This window comes from Osmerus mordax, unplaced genomic scaffold (genome assembly GCF_038355195.1).
Source record: "Osmerus mordax isolate fOsmMor3 unplaced genomic scaffold, fOsmMor3.pri Scaffold_32, whole genome shotgun sequence".
NCBI lineage: Eukaryota > Metazoa > Chordata > Actinopteri > Osmeriformes > Osmeridae > Osmerus > Osmerus mordax.
This window is the reverse complement of record NW_027120589.1, coordinates 87595-104947: the sequence shown is the minus strand read 5'-3', so window position 1 is coordinate 104947 and position 17353 is coordinate 87595. Positions and strand designations below refer to the sequence as shown.

The 17353-nt window shown below is 55.1% G+C and overlaps 11 non-coding genes and 2 pseudogenes across 11 annotated transcripts; all 13 read left to right on the top strand.

Moving 5' to 3' along the window:
- Positions 1 to 321: 321 nt before the first annotated feature.
- On the top strand, positions 322 to 439 carry LOC136939815 (U5 spliceosomal RNA). Its single transcript, XR_010876028.1, has one exon. It is a non-coding gene; the product is annotated as a U5 spliceosomal RNA (small nuclear RNA).
- A 1915-nt stretch (positions 440 to 2354) lies between these two features.
- Positions 2355 to 2545, top strand: LOC136939854 (U2 spliceosomal RNA). Its single transcript, XR_010876064.1, has one exon. It is a non-coding gene; the product is annotated as a U2 spliceosomal RNA (small nuclear RNA).
- Positions 2546 to 3354: 809 nt separating this feature from the next.
- On the top strand, positions 3355 to 3472 carry LOC136939814 (U5 spliceosomal RNA). The gene has a single exon (XR_010876027.1). It is a non-coding gene; the product is annotated as a U5 spliceosomal RNA (small nuclear RNA).
- Positions 3473 to 4060: 588 nt separating this feature from the next.
- Positions 4061 to 4251, top strand: LOC136939853 (U2 spliceosomal RNA). The gene has a single exon (XR_010876063.1). It is a non-coding gene; the product is annotated as a U2 spliceosomal RNA (small nuclear RNA).
- Positions 4252 to 5044: 793 nt separating this feature from the next.
- On the top strand, positions 5045 to 5162 carry LOC136939813 (U5 spliceosomal RNA). Its single transcript, XR_010876026.1, has one exon. It is a non-coding gene; the product is annotated as a U5 spliceosomal RNA (small nuclear RNA).
- Positions 5163 to 5750: 588 nt separating this feature from the next.
- LOC136939761 (U2 spliceosomal RNA) lies at positions 5751 to 5843 on the top strand (annotated as a pseudogene).
- Positions 5844 to 11114: 5271 nt separating this feature from the next.
- On the top strand, positions 11115 to 11293 carry LOC136939757 (U2 spliceosomal RNA; annotated as a pseudogene).
- An 806-nt stretch (positions 11294 to 12099) lies between these two features.
- On the top strand, positions 12100 to 12217 carry LOC136939812 (U5 spliceosomal RNA). The gene has a single exon (XR_010876025.1). It is a non-coding gene; the product is annotated as a U5 spliceosomal RNA (small nuclear RNA).
- A 324-nt stretch (positions 12218 to 12541) lies between these two features.
- Positions 12542 to 12732, top strand: LOC136939852 (U2 spliceosomal RNA). The gene has a single exon (XR_010876062.1). It is a non-coding gene; the product is annotated as a U2 spliceosomal RNA (small nuclear RNA).
- An 804-nt stretch (positions 12733 to 13536) lies between these two features.
- LOC136939811 (U5 spliceosomal RNA) lies at positions 13537 to 13654 on the top strand. The gene has a single exon (XR_010876024.1). It is a non-coding gene; the product is annotated as a U5 spliceosomal RNA (small nuclear RNA).
- A 676-nt stretch (positions 13655 to 14330) lies between these two features.
- Positions 14331 to 14521, top strand: LOC136939850 (U2 spliceosomal RNA). The gene has a single exon (XR_010876061.1). It is a non-coding gene; the product is annotated as a U2 spliceosomal RNA (small nuclear RNA).
- An 813-nt stretch (positions 14522 to 15334) lies between these two features.
- Positions 15335 to 15452, top strand: LOC136939810 (U5 spliceosomal RNA). The gene has a single exon (XR_010876023.1). It is a non-coding gene; the product is annotated as a U5 spliceosomal RNA (small nuclear RNA).
- A 1116-nt stretch (positions 15453 to 16568) lies between these two features.
- LOC136939848 (U2 spliceosomal RNA) lies at positions 16569 to 16759 on the top strand. The gene has a single exon (XR_010876059.1). It is a non-coding gene; the product is annotated as a U2 spliceosomal RNA (small nuclear RNA).
- The last annotated feature ends 594 nt before the right edge of the window (positions 16760 to 17353 follow it).

Sequence of the window (17353 nt, the reverse complement as noted above, 5' to 3'; positions counted from 1 at the left end):
AAACTGGAAGGCAATCGGAATGAGTTTTTTATCGCCGTGTCAGTCGACACCAACACGGAGTGGACTGGCTGGAAGGCGCATACGATAAACACGTACGGATCTTAATGGAGAAAAAGCCATCAATGAAATGGAGAAAGTGCGGTAAGGAAAGAAAAGCCAAGCGGGCGGGCCGAGCCCCTCTGCGGCCCGTGGCGTTTCCGCGCCTTTTTTTTCCCGAGAAGGATGCGGTTCGCCCCGGTTCTCCCCGGTTCGCCCCCGCGGACGGGTGAGTCAGGGCCAACGGAGGGGTTGGGGGTAGGCCGTTTGGGTCGTTTCAAATCGACGCTCTGGTTCCCCTTCAGCACGCACAAGCCTTTCGCCTTTTACTAAAGACTTCCGTGGAGGGGAGCGCCGACGAGTGGAACGTGGTATTTTTGGGAGGCTTTGCCCGAGGGAGGGCAGAGCCTGATGGACGTGTGACAAAAGCAGGGTGAGGTTGGCTTTGGGGTTAGGTGCGTGCCTGCGGGTAAGGCAGGTTTTGTCTTTGCTTCTTCTGTAGCTGTTTCAATTCTGTTGCCTTTTGGCCTGGGCTTTCCGCTTCCGTCCCTGCTTGTCCTGCGGCTTTTGGCCTGGGCTTTCCGCTTCCGTCCCTGCTTGTCCTGCGGCTTTTGGCCTGGGCTTTCCGCTTCCGTCCCTGCTTGTCCTGCGGCTTTTGGCCTGGGCTTTCCGCTTCCGTCCCTGCTTGTCCTGCGGCTTTTGGCCTGGGCTTTCCGCTTCCGTCCCTGCTTGTCCTGCGGCTTTTGGCCTGGGCTTTCCGCTTCCGTCCCTGCTTGTCCTGCGGCTTTTGGCCTGGGCTTTCCGCTTCCGTCCCTGCTTGTCCTGCGGCTTTTGGCCTGGGCTTTCCGCTTCCGTCCCTGCTTGTCCTGCGGCTTTTGGCCTGGGCTTTCCGCTTCCGTCCCTGCTTGTCCTGCGGCTTTTGGCCTGGGCTTTCCGCTTCCGTCCCTGCTTGTCCTGCGGCTTTTGGCCTGGGCTTTCCGCTTCCGTCCCTGCTTGTCCTGCGGCTTTTGGCCTTTGGCCTGGGCTTTCCGCTTCCGTCCCTGCTTGTCCTGCGGCTTTTGGCCTGGGCTTTCCGCTTCCGTCCCTGCTTGTCCTGCGGCTTTTGGCCTGGGCTTTCCGCTTCCGTCCCTGCTTGTCCTGCGGCTTTTGGCCTGGGCTTTCCGCTTCCGTCCCTGCTTGTCCTGCGGCTTTTGGCCTGGGCTTTCCGCTTCCGTCCCTGCTTGTCCTGCGGCTTTTGGCCTGGGCTTTCCGCTTCCGTCCCTGCTTGTCCTGCGGCTTTTGGCCTGGGCTTTCCGCTTCCGTCCCTGCTTGTCCTGCGGCTTTTGGCCTGGGCTTTCCGCTTCCGTCCCTGCTTGTCCTGCGGCTTTTGGCCTGGGCTTTCCGCTTCCGTCCCTGCTTGTCCTGCGGCTTTTGGCCTGGGCTTTCCGCTTCCGTCCCTGCTTGTCCTGCGGCTTTTGGCCTGGGCTTTCCGCTTCCGTCCCTGCTTGTCCTGCGGCTTTTGGCCTGGGCTTTCCGCTTCCGTCCCTGCTTGTCCTGCGGCTTTTGGCCTGGGCTTTCCGCTTCCGTCCCTGCTTGTCCTGCGGCTTTTGGCCTGGGCTTTCCGCTTCCGTCCCTGCTTGTCCTGCGGCTTTTGGCCTGGGCTTTCCGCTTCCGTCCCTGCTTGTCCTGCGGCTTTTGGCCTGGGCTTTCCGCTTCCGTCCCTGCTTGTCCTGCGGCTTTTGGCCTGGGCTTTCCGCTTCCGTCCCTGCTTGTCCTGCGGCTTTTGGCCTGGGCTTTCCGCTTCCGTCCCTGCTTGTCCTGCGGCTTTTGGCCTGGGCTTTCCGCTTCCGTCCCTGCTTGTCCTGCGGCTTTTGGCCTGGGCTTTCCGCTTCCGTCCCTGCTTGTCCTGCGGCTTTTGGCCTGGGCTTTCCGCTTCCGTCCCTGCTTGTCCTGCGGCTTTTGGCCTGGGCTTTCCGCTTCCGTCCCTGCTTGTCCTGCGGCTTTTGGCCTGGGCTTTCCGCTTCCGTCCCTGCTTGTCCTGCGGCTTTTGGCCTGGGCTTTCCGCTTCCGTCCCTGCTTGTCCTGCGGCTTTTGGCCTGGGCTTTCCGCTTCCGTCCCTGCTTGTCCTGCGGCTTTTGGCCTGGGCTTTCCGCTTCCGTCCCTGCTTGTCCTGCGGCTTTTGGCCTGGGCTTTCCGCTTCCGTCCCTGCTTGTCCTGCGGCTTTTGGCCTCGGCTTTGGTTTTGGCTTTTGGTGGTTTCGGCCGTTCTCGGTGTGGTGACCGAGCGGCCCAGGTGGTGCACGGAGGGTCCGCGCGCCGGGGGCGTCCGATAATGCGGTCATCGCTTCTCGGCCTTTTGGCTAAGATCAAGTGTAGTATCTGTTCTTATCAGTTTAATATCTGATATGTCCTCCATGCGAGGACAACATATTAAACGGATTTTTGCAACAGGGAGTCGGAACAGGGGCTCGCTCCGTCCGCTCCGCGCATCGCCCCGGTATTGCAGCGTCTCCGGGAAGGGTGCAATCTTTCTAAGCGTGTCAAAGAGAAAAGCTAGTGAGGGAGGGAGGGAGGGAGGGAGGGAGGGAGGGAGGGAGGGAGGGAGGGAAGGAAGGAAGGAAGGAAGGAGGGAGGGAAGGAGGGAATGTCTGAATGAGTGAGGTTTGGGGGAGAGGGGTTTAGGTTAGGGCTAGGGTTTTTGGGGTGAGGGTCAAAAAACCCTCAAAAGGGGGGGGCCCCCCAACAAAGCGGAACAAGCGATCCCTACCAAAAAAACGGGGTGAAAAGGGGGTGTGGGCGGAGCCCTGTCGGCCGGTGGCGTTTTCCCGCCCTTTTAGATATAAAAAAAAAAAAAAAAAAAAAAAAAAAAAAAGTGAGTGACTGAGTGAGTGAGTGACTGAGTGAGTGACTGAGTGAGTGAGTGACAGAGAGAGAGAGAGAGAGAGAGAGAGAGAGAGAGAGAGAGAGAGAGAGAGAGAGAGAGAGAGAGCTGGCTGACATTCAGCGGGGCCGAGGTGAAAAACTGGAAGGCAATCGGAATGAGTTTTTTATCGCCGTGTCAGTCGACACCAACACGGAGTGGACTGGCTGGAAGGCGCATACGATAAACACGTACGGATCTTAATGGAGAAAAAGCCATCAATGAAATGGAGAAAGTGCGGTAAGGAAAGAAAAGCCAAGCGGGCGGGCCGAGCCCCTCTGCGGCCCGTGGCGTTTCCGCGCCTTTTTTTTCCCGAGAAGGATGCGGTTCGCCCCGGTTCTCCCCGGTTCGCCCCCGCGGACGGGTGAGTCAGGGCCAACGGAGGGGTTGGGGGTAGGCCGTTTGGGTCGTTTCAAATCGACGCTCTGGTTCCCCTTCAGCACGCACAAGCCTTTCGCCTTTTACTAAAGACTTCCGTGGAGGGGAGCGCCGACGAGTGGAACGTGGTATTTTTGGGAGGCTTTGCCCGAGGGAGGGCAGAGCCTGATGGACGTGTGACAAAAGCAGGGTGAGGTTGGCTTTGGGGTTAGGTGCGTGCCTGCGGGTAAGGCAGGTTTTGTCTTTGCTTCTTCTGTAGCTGTTTCAATTCTGTTGCCTTTTGGCCTGGGCTTTCCGCTTCCGTCCCTGCTTGTCCTGCGGCTTTTGGCCTGGGCTTTCCGCTTCCGTCCCTGCTTGTCCTGCGGCTTTTGGCCTGGGCTTTCCGCTTCCGTCCCTGCTTGTCCTGCGGCTTTTGGCCTGGGCTTTCCGCTTCCGTCCCTGCTTGTCCTGCGGCTTTTGGCCTGGGCTTTCCGCTTCCGTCCCTGCTTGTCCTGCGGCTTTTGGCCTGGGCTTTCCGCTTCCGTCCCTGCTTGTCCTGCGGCTTTTGGCCTGGGCTTTCCGCTTCCGTCCCTGCTTGTCCTGCGGCTTTTGGCCTGGGCTTTCCGCTTCCGTCCCTGCTTGTCCTGCGGCTTTTGGCCTCGGCTTTGGTTTTGGCTTTTGGTGGTTTCGGCCGTTCTCGGTGTGGTGACCGAGCGGCCCAGGTGGTGCACGGAGGGTCCGCGCGCCGGGGGCGTCCGATAATGCGGTCATCGCTTCTCGGCCTTTTGGCTAAGATCAAGTGTAGTATCTGTTCTTATCAGTTTAATATCTGATATGTCCTCCATGCGAGGACAACATATTAAACGGATTTTTGCAACAGGGAGTCGGAACAGGGGCTCGCTCCGTCCGCTCCGCGCATCGCCCCGGTATTGCAGCGTCTCCGGGAAGGGTGCAATCTTTCTAAGCGTGTCAAAGAGAAAAGCTAGTGAGGGAGGGAGGGAGGGAGGGAGGGAGGGAGGGAGGGAAGGAAGGAAGGAAGGAAGGAGGGAGGGAAGGAGGGAATGTCTGAATGAGTGAGGTTTGGGGGAGAGGGGTTTAGGTTAGGGCTAGGGTTTTTGGGGTGAGGGTCAAAAAACCCTCAAAAGGGGGGGGCCCCCCAACAAAGCGGAACAAGCGATCCCTACCAAAAAAACGGGGTGAAAAGGGGGTGTGGGCGGAGCCCTGTCGGCCGGTGGCGTTTTCCCGCCCTTTTAGATATAAAAAAAAAAAAAAAAAAAAAAAAAAAAAAAGTGAGTGACTGAGTGAGTGAGTGACTGAGTGAGTGACTGAGTGAGTGAGTGACAGAGAGAGAGAGAGAGAGAGAGAGAGAGAGAGAGAGAGAGAGAGAGAGAGAGAGAGAGAGCTGGCTGACATTCAGCGGGGCCGAGGTGAAAAACTGGAAGGCAATCGGAATGAGTTTTTTATCGCCGTGTCAGTCGACACCAACACGGAGTGGACTGGCTGGAAGGCGCATACGATAAACACGTACGGATCTTAATGGAGAAAAAGCCATCAATGAAATGGAGAAAGTGCGGTAAGGAAAGAAAAGCCAAGCGGGCGGGCCGAGCCCCTCTGCGGCCCGTGGCGTTTCCGCGCCTTTTTTTTCCCGAGAAGGATGCGGTTCGCCCCGGTTCTCCCCGGTTCGCCCCCGCGGACGGGTGAGTCAGGGCCAACGGAGGGGTTGGGGGTAGGCCGTTTGGGTCGTTTCAAATCGACGCTCTGGTTCCCCTTCAGCACGCACAAGCCTTTCGCCTTTTACTAAAGACTTCCGTGGAGGGGAGCGCCGACGAGTGGAACGTGGTATTTTTGGGAGGCTTTGCCCGAGGGAGGGCAGAGCCTGATGGACGTGTGACAAAAGCAGGGTGAGGTTGGCTTTGGGGTTAGGTGCGTGCCTGCGGGTAAGGCAGGTTTTGTCTTTGCTTCTTCTGTAGCTGTTTCAATTCTGTTGCCTTTTGGCCTGGGCTTTCCGCTTCCGTCCCTGCTTGTCCTGCGGCTTTTGGCCTGGGCTTTCCGCTTCCGTCCCTGCTTGTCCTGCGGCTTTTGGCCTGGGCTTTCCGCTTCCGTCCCTGCTTGTCCTGCGGCTTTTGGCCTGGGCTTTCCGCTTCCGTCCCTGCTTGTCCTGCGGCTTTTGGCCTGGGCTTTCCGCTTCCGTCCCTGCTTGTCCTGCGGCTTTTGGCCTGGGCTTTCCGCTTCCGTCCCTGCTTGTCCTGCGGCTTTTGGCCTGGGCTTTCCGCTTCCGTCCCTGCTTGTCCTGCGGCTTTTGGCCTGGGCTTTCCGCTTCCGTCCCTGCTTGTCCTGCGGCTTTTGGCCTCGGCTTTGGTTTTGGCTTTTGGTGGTTTCGGCCGTTCTCGGTGTGGTGACCGAGCGGCCCAGGTGGTGCACGGAGGGTCCGCGCGCCGGGGGCGTCCGATAATGCGGTCATCGCTTCTCGGCCTTTTGGCTAAGATCAAGTGTAGTATCTGTTCTTATCAGAAACTGGAGATGTCCAGATTGGACTTCTCCAGGAACCTGCTGCAGAAGGTTTTGAAGTTCTCTCCGGCGGAGCTTAATTGCATCTTAGCCTTGCCCTCTGGGCAGGGTTTCGATGTCAGTTTTAGCTCCGCAAATGCATTGAAAGAATTTTGGACCAGATATGAGAACAGCAGAGAGAAAATTACCTGCTCCTTTGCCTTGGAGAAACTGACTGACAACACACTAAAAGTGGTGATTGTCAGAATGTTTAATGAGACTGTGAACCCTGAAGATATCTGTGTTTGGTTGAGACGGTACTGCACAGTTAAAGGGGCTCCAGTTAGAGTAAGGGATCTGGACGGCATTTGGAATGGGTCTTGGAGAGTACCCATCCAGCAGGTTCCAGATTCTACAGGTTTTGAAGGACTGAGGCAGTTACCCTCAATGATCGTGTTGGGGGAGAACAGGGGCTTCGTACACTACCAGGGACAGCCAAAGTTGTGCAGAAAGTGTATGAAGCATGGGCACCTCGCGGAGGCGTGCCAGGAAATTGTGTGCGGGAAATGTCGGGAGTTGGGGCACGCCTTCGCGGAGTGCCCAAATGGGAGGGCTTGCAACCTGTGTGGCGAGCTCTCCCACCTGTTCAGAGACTGCCCTCAGTCCTTCGCTAACAAGCTCCGGACGGTCAGGGCGTCCGTGGAGCAGGCGGGACCAGCCAGAGAAGAGAGGGAAAAGGAAGCGGAGAAGGAGAAGGAAAGGGCGGAGGAGGAGGCGGTGAGAGAGATGATGGTGAAGGTGGCGGAGGGCCAAAGAGCGGAAAAGGAGAGAGAAAGAGCGGAGAAAGAGGTGCAGGAGGAGGAAATGGCACAGAGAACGGTCCCGATTTTAAACATTTTAAACCAGGAGGCCGAGCACGGGAGGCAGGAAGAGCGCGAAGAGGAGGAGGGGGAGAGCCCAGGAGAGGCCGCCAGCGCCTCCTCCTCCTCTGACTCCCGTGACTCGGCCGAAAGTGGCGAAAGCGAGGTTTTAATGCCATGTGGCCAACTCCCGGCGGTAGAAAGACACAAAGATCTGTCCTTTGACATCGATCACGCCGGGAAGAGGGGGAGGCCCGAAGTGAGCTCTGAAGAGTCAGATTCCTCTTCCAGGGTATTTCCTTCTAGCTCTCCGAACCAAAAGTCTTTTTTAAATGTAAACCTGGTCACATCGTCCCCTAAGGAGAGCTCGGGCCTCCCCCACAAAAAGAAAACTAAGAGTGAGCAAGAGAGTGTTGACATTTCGTAGGTCCGGTTTTAGTGCTTGTTTTAACTGTTGATTATTACCCTCTGCTTTTATTGTTTTATTGGTTTTATTGATCACCCCTTTTTTAGACCCAACCCACTTCCCTGGTTTTAGTAATGCGCACGTCCCCTTTAACCCCCTTCATCCTTTTTATGGCACTCACAATCACCACTCTTAATGTAAGATCCATTAAGTCAGGTTTTAGAGCCCAGTCCATTTTAACCTTTTTAAGTACTGTACAGACAGATATTGTTTTAATCCAAGAATGTGGACTGCCTTTTAAAACCTTTTATCAACAGTGGGAGAGTAAGTGGAGCCATGGACCCTCAGTATGGAGTGGATCAAATAACAACAAGAACGATGGAGTGGCGGTTTTAATAAAAAATGCACACATCTTGGTGAAGGGGAGCACAGTTTTACACAACGGACGTATGCTCTTACTGAATTTGAATTTTTTAGGGAAGGATTTTAAACTGATAAATGTGTATGGTTTTAGCAGCAAAAATGAGAGGTGCGACCTTTTAGATGACCTGCAGTCCCACCTGCTAGGGAGGGATCCCCTAGTGGTGGGAGGGGATTTTAACTGTGTTTTATCAAGGAAGGATAGGAAAGGAGCCGGAGAGTTTTTTAAAGTAGACAAATCGTCGGTTTTATTACACGGACTTTGTAGGGATTTCAAATTAGTTGACTGTTTTAGATCCCTGCATCCCAGAGAGGAGGGCTTCACCTGGTCCAGTGGCGATGGTACCAGAGCCTCTCGCATTGACTACGTACTGACCCGAGACGCCCCCCCAACCGATGCTAGATTAACCCCGGTATTCTTTTCGGACCACTGTATGCTCACGTGCACCCTTTCACTAACCTCGGGTGTGACGGTAGGGAAGGGTCTGTGGAAACTGAACTGCTCCCTGTTGGAGGACGAAGGGATAACAAGGTCATACAGGGAGCGGTTCAGGGACTGGCAGACCCTTCAAGACATGTTCGAAACACGAGCACAGTGGTGGGAAATGGTGAAACATAGGACACAGACTTTTTTTAAACGGAAAGGGAGGGAAAAAAGAAAGAAAACAGAGAGACGCATGGTGGGACTGCAGAGGAGGTTGGAGAGGTATTTTAAACTTACACAGGAAGGGCTGGATTTTAACGATGAAATAAGAGAGGTGAAAAAAGAAATGGTTTTAATGGCGGAAGAGGTGAGCAGAGGAGTGATTTTAAGAAGCAAAGAGAGAGACCTGGAGGAAGGAGAAAAATGTACCAGGTACTTTTTTAAGAAAATAATCAGCAGGAGCAATGTTTTAACGAGTATCAAAGATAAAAATGGGATTTTAAAAACTGACACACAACAGATTACGAAGGTGGTGGAGGAATTTTATGATGAGTTGTTTGAAAAGAAAGAAGTTTTTAATCACGTCATGGACGAGGTTTTAAGCTTTTTAGACAAAACAGTTGTAAACACCGTGCTTTTATCCCAGGATTTTACCCTTTTAGAAATGGACAAAAACATCAGATGTTTTAAAAAAGGGAAATCCCCAGGCGAGGACGGGCTCCCCCTGGAATTTTATCTGACCTTTTGGGATATTTTAAGACACGACCTGTTGACTGTTTTTAAGGACTTTGAACGACTCGACCGACTACCTGACAGTTTTAGGATGGGCATTGTATCCCTTTTATTCAAGAAAAACGACAAAGCGGACCTAAAGAACTGGCGACCTATCACTCTTTTAAACGTTGACTGTAAACTTTTTAGCAAGATTTTAACCTCTCGTATGTCTTGTGTTTTAGGGGACTTGATCCACCCGGATCAAGCCTGCGCCATCCCGGGAAGGAGGATCACGGACAGCCTGGTACTGATCAGAGACACCATCTGTTTTGCGAGAGACAGAAACATTCGGCTAGTAGTCCTAAATTTAGATTTTGAGAAAGCCTTTGATCGGGTCTCGCACCAGTACCTTTTCAAGGTACTGCAAAAAGCGGGTTTTCCGGGGAGATTCCTAGCTTGGGTGGGACTGCTGTATGGGGACATTACCAGCAAAATCCTTGTTAACGGGTTCTTATCCAAAGCAGTGGAAGTTAACTGCGGCGTCCGTCAGGGGTGTCCCTTATCCCCCTTACTCTATGTCTGCTGTATAGAGCCGCTGGCGCAGATCTTGAGAAGGGACCAACTCATTTGTGGGTTGGGGATCCCGGGGACTGGGGGACTGACTGCCAAGTGCATTTTATACATGGACGACATCAACATTTTATGCACTGACCTTTTATCCGTAGACAGGACCCTGGACCGGACTGACTGGTTTGGCCTCGCTTCGGGTGCCAAGCTTAACAGGGACAAGACAGAGGGGAGACTTTTCGGACCGTGGGGTGGGACAGACATGACTAGGCTTCCCATGACGACGACCCAGACCGACCTCCGCATCCTCGGGGTACAGTTCGACCGGGAGGGGGGAGGGAGCGGAAACTGGGAGGGCTTACTGACAAAAACCCGACAGAGACTGACGTTCTGGGGACTCAGACGACTGACATTTGAAGGCAAGGTTTTAATCATCAAAGCAGTGATTTTACCCTTGTTCTTATTGATCGGTTCTGTTTTTATCCCCCCCAAACCCATTCTTTTAGTCCTCGACAGGATGGTGTTTTATTTCATCTGGGGGTCCAAGTGGGAGCGCCTGAAAAGAGATGTAGTGAAGAGAGCCCCACGAAACGGAGGGAAGGGACTCCCGGATTTTAAAGTGTTCTTTGGTAGCCGGTACACCGCACTCCACCTGGCACTGGCGACGACCCCATCCGGAAACCACAAGACCGCGGCCCTGACCAGATTCTGGATGGGGTCCTACCTCAGGCACCTGCAGTGGATCCCGAAAGACCTGAGGACGCCAGTGTCTTTTAACCTCCCCCCGGCCTACCTTTTTATTAAGACGTTTTTAAAGACACACATTTTAGAGAAAGAACCACTCACCGTTTTAACCAAACACCGCTCTGTTCTCTCTCTTGTGCAGGAACGGGAGGAAGTGACCCGAGTGCACCGACTCGCCCTGGGTGAGTCGGCCACGGTCTGGCGGAACGTGAGCCACCCTGCCCTGCTGAACAAGCACCGAGACCTCTCCTGGATGGTGGCCCATGAGATCCTCCCGGTCAGAGCCGTCATGCACTCCCGGAGGCTGGCGACGACATCCAGGTGCCCGCGGCCGACTTGTGGCGGAGAGGAGACCGTGAGGCACCTGCTCTGGGAGTGCAGTGCCGCCCGGGACCTGTGGATCCTGGCGGGGCCCCTGATAACCCCGTGCCTGCCGGCAGGGGAGGTCCTAAACGCACAGCTGGTGCTCTACGGGGTGAGCCAGAGGACCATGACATCTGGACAATTCCGCCATCTCTGGCTCACCCTGACATGCTTCAAAGAAGCCCTCTGGACCTCCAGGAACCTGCTGGCGGGGAAGCGCGTGGAGATGTCCACCCAGGCAGCGGCGGAACTGGCTGCAGAGACCCTCGGGTGGTACATCCCACGCGCCATACGGAAGGGGCCCCCCTCCACGTGAAGTGGTCCGGGCGGCAGCGGCCTGGCTGCGCCGGAATGGCTGCCCAGGTCGAGGATCTCCGCTGGGCCCCGGAGGGGGAGGACTCGGTGGCTTGTTCAGCGGGGCAGGTAGAGGCAAGCCAGACAAGCTCATCCCGGTCCTGCACAATTGAGGAACAGAACCTTTAAATGCACTCACACACACACACTCACATAGCCACACAAGACACATAGCCACATACGCACACACACACACATAGTCACACACACACGTCACATTTTTAAAGACACATTGTAAAACATTCCTTTAAAGATGTCTTAACCAAGTGTACATTCTTTTATGGCTTTTTAACACTGCTGTATTTATTCATGATCACCTTGTTGTTTTAGCGGGCACTTTTTAACTACGATTTCGATTCAGTGCTTTTAAAGTAATTACACCAGTGTTTTAGCGCCCCCTATGCCCTGTAATTAATGTACCTTTTAAGAAAAGAAAAGACATGTAAAACGAATTGTTTTTATGAACTGTCAACGGTGAGAACCAATAAATTTTTCTCAAAAGAAAAAAAATCTGTTCTTATCAGTTTAATATCTGATATGTCCTCCATGCGAGGACAACATATTAAACGGATTTTTGCAACAGGGAGTCGGAACAGGGGCTCGCTCCGTCCGCTCCGCGCATCGCCCCGGTATTGCAGCGTCTCCGGGAAGGGTGCAATCTTTCTAAGCGTGTCAAAGAGAAAAGCTAGTGAGGGAGGGAGGGAGGGAGGGAGGGAGGGAGGGAGGGAGGGAGGGAGGGAGGGAAGGAAGGAAGGAAGGAAGGAGGGAGGGAAGGAGGGAATGTCTGAATGAGTGAGGTTTGGGGGAGAGGGGTTTAGGTTAGGGCTAGGGTTTTTGGGGTGAGGGTCAAAAAACCCTCAAAAGGGGGGGGCCCCCCAACAAAGCGGAACAAGCGATCCCTACCAAAAAAACGGGGTGAAAAGGGGGTGTGGGCGGAGCCCTGTCGGCCGGTGGCGTTTTCCCGCCCTTTTAGATATAAAAAAAAAAAAAAAAAAAAAAAAAAAAAAGTGAGTGACTGAGTGAGTGAGTGACTGAGTGAGTGACTGAGTGAGTGAGTGACAGAGAGAGAGAGAGAGAGAGAGAGAGAGAGAGAGAGAGAGAGAGAGAGAGAGAGAGAGCTGGCTGACATTCAGCGGGGCCGAGGTGAAAAACTGGAAGGCAATCGGAATGAGTTTTTTATCGCCGTGTCAGTCGACACCAACACGGAGTGGACTGGCTGGAAGGCGCATACGATAAACACGTACGGATCTTAATGGAGAAAAAGCCATCAATGAAATGGAGAAAGTGCGGTAAGGAAAGAAAAGCCAAGCGGGCGGGCCGAGCCCCTCTGCGGCCCGTGGCGTTTCCGCGCCTTTTTTTTCCCGAGAAGGATGCGGTTCGCCCCGGTTCTCCCCGGTTCGCCCCCGCGGACGGGTGAGTCAGGGCCAACGGAGGGGTTGGGGGTAGGCCGTTTGGGTCGTTTCAAATCGACGCTCTGGTTCCCCTTCAGCACGCACAAGCCTTTCGCCTTTTACTAAAGACTTCCGTGGAGGGGAGCGCCGACGAGTGGAACGTGGTATTTTTGGGAGGCTTTGCCCGAGGGAGGGCAGAGCCTGATGGACGTGTGACAAAAGCAGGGTGAGGTTGGCTTTGGGGTTAGGTGCGTGCCTGCGGGTAAGGCAGGTTTTGTCTTTGCTTCTTCTGTAGCTGTTTCAATTCTGTTGCCTTTTGGCCTGGGCTTTCCGCTTCCGTCCCTGCTTGTCCTGCGGCTTTTGGCCTGGGCTTTCCGCTTCCGTCCCTGCTTGTCCTGCGGCTTTTGGCCTCGGCTTTGGTTTTGGCTTTTGGTGGTTTCGGCCGTTCTCGGTGTGGTGACCGAGCGGCCCAGGTGGTGCACGGAGGGTCCGCGCGCCGGGGGCGTCCGATAATGCGGTCATCGCTTCTCGGCCTTTTGGCTAAGATCAAGTGTAGTATCTGTTCTTATCAGTTTAATATCTGATATGTCCTCCATGCGAGGACAACATATTAAACGGATTTTTGCAACAGGGAGTCGGAACAGGGGCTCGCTCCGTCCGCTCCGCGCATCGCCCCGGTATTGCAGCGTCTCCGGGAAGGGTGCAATCTTTCTAAGCGTGTCAAAGAGAAAAGCTAGTGAGGGAGGGAGGGAGGGAGGGAGGGAGGGAGGGAGGGAAGGAAGGAAGGAAGGAAGGAGGGAGGGAAGGAGGGAATGTCTGAATGAGTGAGGTTTGGGGGAGAGGGGTTTAGGTTAGGGCTAGGGTTTTTGGGGTGAGGGTCAAAAAACCCTCAAAAGGGGGGGGCCCCCCAACAAAGCGGAACAAGCGATCCCTACCAAAAAAACGGGGTGAAAAGGGGGTGTGGGCGGAGCCCTGTCGGCCGGTGGCGTTTTCCCGCCCTTTTAGATATAAAAAAAAAAAAAAAAAAAAAAAAAAAAAAAGTGAGTGACTGAGTGAGTGAGTGACTGAGTGAGTGACTGAGTGAGTGAGTGACAGAGAGAGAGAGAGAGAGAGAGAGAGAGAGAGAGAGAGAGAGAGAGAGAGAGAGAGAGAGAGAGAGAGAGCTGGCTGACATTCAGCGGGGCCGAGGTGAAAAACTGGAAGGCAATCGGAATGAGTTTTTTATCGCCGTGTCAGTCGACACCAACACGGAGTGGACTGGCTGGAAGGCGCATACGATAAACACGTACGGATCTTAATGGAGAAAAAGCCATCAATGAAATGGAGAAAGTGCGGTAAGGAAAGAAAAGCCAAGCGGGCGGGCCGAGCCCCTCTGCGGCCCGTGGCGTTTCCGCGCCTTTTTTTTTCCCGAGAAGGATGCGGTTCGCCCCGGTTCTCCCCGGTTCGCCCCCGCGGACGGGTGAGTCAGGGCCAACGGAGGGGTTGGGGGTAGGCCGTTTGGGTCGTTTCAAATCGACGCTCTGGTTCCCCTTCAGCACGCACAAGCCTTTCGCCTTTTACTAAAGACTTCCGTGGAGGGGAGCGCCGACGAGTGGAACGTGGTATTTTTGGGAGGCTTTGCCCGAGGGAGGGCAGAGCCTGATGGACGTGTGACAAAAGCAGGGTGAGGTTGGCTTTGGGGTTAGGTGCGTGCCTGCGGGTAAGGCAGGTTTTGTCTTTGCTTCTTCTGTAGCTGTTTCAATTCTGTTGCCTTTTGGCCTGGGCTTTCCGCTTCCGTCCCTGCTTGTCCTGCGGCTTTTGGCCTGGGCTTTCCGCTTCCGTCCCTGCTTGTCCTGCGGCTTTTGGCCTGGGCTTTCCGCTTCCGTCCCTGCTTGTCCTGCGGCTTTTGGCCTGGGCTTTCCGCTTCCGTCCCTGCTTGTCCTGCGGCTTTTGGCCTGGGCTTTCCGCTTCCGTCCCTGCTTGTCCTGCGGCTTTTGGCCTGGGCTTTCCGCTTCCGTCCCTGCTTGTCCTGCGGCTTTTGGCCTGGGCTTTCCGCTTCCGTCCCTGCTTGTCCTGCGGCTTTTGGCCTGGGCTTTCCGCTTCCGTCCCTGCTTGTCCTGCGGCTTTTGGCCTGGGCTTTCCGCTTCCGTCCCTGCTTGTCCTGCGGCTTTTGGCCTGGGCTTTCCGCTTCCGTCCCTGCTTGTCCTGCGGCTTTTGGCCTCGGCTTTGGTTTTGGCTTTTGGTGGTTTCGGCCGTTCTCGGTGTGGTGACCGAGCGGCCCAGGTGGTGCACGGAGGGTCCGCGCGCCGGGGGCGTCCGATAATGCGGTCATCGCTTCTCGGCCTTTTGGCTAAGATCAAGTGTAGTATCTGTTCTTATCAGTTTAATATCTGATATGTCCTCCATGCGAGGACAACATATTAAACGGATTTTTGCAACAGGGAGTCGGAACAGGGGCTCGCTCCGTCCGCTCCGCGCATCGCCCCGGTATTGCAGCGTCTCCGGGAAGGGTGCAATCTTTCTAAGCGTGTCAAAGAGAAAAGCTAGTGAGGGAGGGAGGGAGGGAGGGAGGGAGGGAGGGAGGGAGGGAGGGAGGGAGGGAAGGAAGGAAGGAAGGAAGGAGGGAGGGAAGGAGGGAATGTCTGAATGAGTGAGGTTTGGGGGAGAGGGGTTTAGGTTAGGGCTAGGGTTTTTGGGGTGAGGGTCAAAAAACCCTCAAAAGGGGGGGGCCCCCCAACAAAGCGGAACAAGCGATCCCTACCAAAAAAACGGGGTGAAAAGGGGGTGTGGGCGGAGCCCTGTCGGCCGGTGGCGTTTTCCCGCCCTTTTAGATATAAAAAAAAAAAAAAAAAAAAAAAAAAAAAAAGTGAGTGACTGAGTGAGTGAGTGACTGAGTGAGTGACTGAGTGAGTGAGTGACAGAGAGAGAGAGAGAGAGAGAGAGAGAGAGAGAGAGAGAGAGAGAGAGAGAGAGAGAGAGAGAGCTGGCTGACATTCAGCGGGGCCGAGGTGAAAAACTGGAAGGCAATCGGAATGAGTTTTTTATCGCCGTGTCAGTCGACACCAACACGGAGTGGACTGGCTGGAAGGCGCATACGATAAACACGTACGGATCTTAATGGAGAAAAAGCCATCAATGAAATGGAGAAAGTGCGGTAAGGAAAGAAAAGCCAAGCGGGCGGGCCGAGCCCCTCTGCGGCCCGTGGCGTTTCCGCGCCTTTTTTTTCCCGAGAAGGATGCGGTTCGCCCCGGTTCTCCCCGGTTCGCCCCCGCGGACGGGTGAGTCAGGGCCAACGGAGGGGTTGGGGGTAGGCCGTTTGGGTCGTTTCAAATCGACGCTCTGGTTCCCCTTCAGCACGCACAAGCCTTTCGCCTTTTACTAAAGACTTCCGTGGAGGGGAGCGCCGACGAGTGGAACGTGGTATTTTTGGGAGGCTTTGCCCGAGGGAGGGCAGAGCCTGATGGACGTGTGACAAAAGCAGGGTGAGGTTGGCTTTGGGGTTAGGTGCGTGCCTGCGGGTAAGGCAGGTTTTGTCTTTGCTTCTTCTGTAGCTGTTTCAATTCTGTTGCCTTTTGGCCTGGGCTTTCCGCTTCCGTCCCTGCTTGTCCTGCGGCTTTTGGCCTGGGCTTTCCGCTTCCGTCCCTGCTTGTCCTGCGGCTTTTGGCCTGGGCTTTCCGCTTCCGTCCCTGCTTGTCCTGCGGCTTTTGGCCTGGGCTTTCCGCTTCCGTCCCTGCTTGTCCTGCGGCTTTTGGCCTGGGCTTTCCGCTTCCGTCCCTGCTTGTCCTGCGGCTTTTGGCCTGGGCTTTCCGCTTCCGTCCCTGCTTGTCCTGCGGCTTTTGGCCTGGGCTTTCCGCTTCCGTCCCTGCTTGTCCTGCGGCTTTTGGCCTGGGCTTTCCGCTTCCGTCCCTGCTTGTCCTGCGGCTTTTGGCCTGGGCTTTCCGCTTCCGTCCCTGCTTGTCCTGCGGCTTTTGGCCTGGGCTTTCCGCTTCCGTCCCTGCTTGTCCTGCGGCTTTTGGCCTGGGCTTTCCGCTTCCGTCCCTGCTTGTCCTGCGGCTTTTGGCCTGGGCTTTCCGCTTCCGTCCCTGCTTGTCCTGCGGCTTTTGGCCTGGGCTTTCCGCTTCCGTCCCTGCTTGTCCTGCGGCTTTTGGCCTGGGCTTTCCGCTTCCGTCCCTGCTTGTCCTGCGGCTTTTGGCCTGGGCTTTCCGCTTCCGTCCCTGCTTGTCCTGCGGCTTTTGGCCTGGGCTTTCCGCTTCCGTCCCTGCTTGTCCTGCGGCTTTTGGCCTGGGCTTTCCGCTTCCGTCCCTGCTTGTCCTGCGGCTTTTGGCCTGGGCTTTCCGCTTCCGTCCCTGCTTGTCCTGCGGCTTTTGGCCTGGGCTTTCCGCTTCCGTCCCTGCTTGTCCTGCGGCTTTTGGCCTGGGCTTTCCGCTTCCGTCCCTGCTTGTCCTGCGGCTTTTGGCCTCGGCTTTGGTTTTGGCTTTTGGTGGTTTCGGCCGTTCTCGGTGTGGTGACCGAGCGGCCCAGGTGGTGCACGGAGGGTCCGCGCGCCGGGGGCGTCCGATAATGCGGTCATCGCTTCTCGGCCTTTTGGCTAAGATCAAGTGTAGTATCTGTTCTTATCAGTTTAATATCTGATATGTCCTCCATGCGAGGACAACATATTAAACGGATTTTTGCAACAGGGAGTCGGAACAGGGGCTCGCTCCGTCCGCTCCGCGCATCGCCCCGGTATTGCAGCGTCTCCGGGAAGGGTGCAATCTTTCTAAGCGTGTCAAAGAGAAAAGCTAGTGAGGGAGGGAGGGAGGGAGGGAGGGAGGGAGGGAGGGAGGGAGGGAGGGAAGGAAGGAAGGAAGGAAGGAAGGAGGGAATGTCTGAATGAGTGAGGTTTGGGGGAGAGGGGTTTAGGTTAGGGCTAGGGTTTTTGGGGTGAGGGTCAAAAAACCCTCAAAAGGGGGGGGCCCCCCAACAAAGCGGAACAAGCGATCCCTACCAAAAAAACGGGGTGAAAAGGGGGTGTGGGCGGAGCCCTGTCGGCCGGTGGCGTTTTCCCGCCCTTTTAGATATAAAAAAAAAAAAAAAAAAAAAAAAAAAAAAGTGAGTGACTGAGTGAGTGAGTGACTGAGTGAGTGACTGAGTGAGTGAGTGACAGAGAGAGAGAGAGAGAGAGAGAGAGAGAGAGAGAGAGAGAGAGAGAGAGAGAGAGAGAGAGAGAGAGCTGGCTGACATTCAGCGGGGCCGAGGTGAAAAACTGGAAGGCAATCGGAATGAGTTTTTTATCGCCGTGTCAGTCGACACCAACACGGAGTGGACTGGCTGGAAGGCGCATACGATAAACACGTACGGATCTTAATGGAGA